The sequence below is a fragment of the Eptatretus burgeri genome, chromosome 5 (assembly GCF_056783735.1).
Source record: "Eptatretus burgeri isolate ZD-2024b chromosome 5, Ebu_testis_v1, whole genome shotgun sequence".
Classification (NCBI taxonomy): domain Eukaryota; kingdom Metazoa; phylum Chordata; class Myxini; order Myxiniformes; family Myxinidae; genus Eptatretus; species Eptatretus burgeri.
Window position 1 is genome coordinate 56,747,576 of NC_140965.1, and position 1,586 is coordinate 56,749,161.

A 1,586-nucleotide genomic window follows, 5' to 3' on the forward strand; every position below is an offset into this window, starting at 1 on the left:
CTTTCACATTTGCTTTTTGTGTAAAATTGCATTGTGTTTCTTCTTCTTTTTCTATGTGCTTTTGGTGGAATTGTATATGTGTGCTTTCCGTTCATCGCAAATAAATGTGCTTTATGTTGAATTGTTTCCCGCTTCGCTTCGTCATTTCTTTCATTGAATTCTCATCTTGCTTCACGTAAAGGGTTGGTAGTGGGCTGAATACGCCCGATAATTAATCGAACCGTCGAGGCCGACGATAACACCGCTCGGTTATTCTGATAGTACGGAACGGGTCGCTTAAGTGGCCCGTGTCCGAAGTCGACCTGCGGCGAGGTGCGATCGCCCGGTCTACCCTCCGTGTGGGTACTTAGGTAGGTCGAATTTGGCGAGCAACCCTATCCCACGCGGGGGCCGATTGGCTCGATCGCGGTGAGACCGAAAGGTCCACCCGTGACTGGTTCCCGGCGTTAGTCCGAGAGGGTCACGACTGGATTGTCCGTCCGGTGGGCGACGTGCCGCGATTCGAGTTACGTGGCCGTCAGCACGCCGGCGGGCGCGAATCCGTAACAATACACACAACACATACACACATATATACACACAACACATACACACATATATACACACAACACATACACACATATATACACACAACACATACACATACACACATATATACATATATACACACACACACACACACACACACACACACACACACACACACACACACACACACACACACACACACACACACACACACACACACACACACACAAACACACATAAACACACATAAACACACAAACACACACACGCACACCTCTTAATGTATGTCCCGCTTTCAATTAAATGTTCAAAAGTGAAAGCACCAGCAGGCAAGGAAGGCTCAGGTCCGACGTTTCTAACACCGAGTGAGCCGTCATCGTCATGAGCCAGGTGTCGCATCCGTCCTCCCATAGGATGGGGGAGCATCACGTGACTGTATTATGCAGACGATGAGTGCTACTCTTCACAAAAGAAAAACAAAAACAGACAAGAAATAGCGATCAGAGATTGCAGGCCCTCGCCAGGACTTGTTTTGTGTCGTTCATATTGTGCGGCAAATAAATGGATGTACTAAATGAAAGGTCGTTGATTGCAAATGAAAGGTCTAAGTGGTCTTGTTGTAAATGTGTTAGGATCAAAGGTCTGAAAAGTGGAAAGGTAAATTGTTCTGAAGGTTGAAAGGTCTAAACTCCAAAGGGTCTTAAATGGTCGAAGGGGTCTAAATGATGTAATTTAAGGTCTAAAGGTTCGGAATGATTTGAAGGGTCTTAAAACGTCTTCAAAGGGTCGAAAGGATATTAAAAGGTCTGAAATGTGTGAAGGTCTAAAGTGTAGAAAGGAATCTAAGGGTCTTCAGAGTTCTAAAGTGTTTAAGAGGATATATAGGATCTTGGAGGTCAAAGGGTTCTAAAGGCTGTATCAGGGTTTATTGGGTCTTTAAGGGCTTGAGGGGTCTCAAGGGTCGAAATGGAGTTAGGGACTCTAAAGGGTCTTGGGGGTCTATCTATATGGTCTCAAGGATCTTTGGGATCTAAAGGGTCTAAAAGGACTCAGGGATC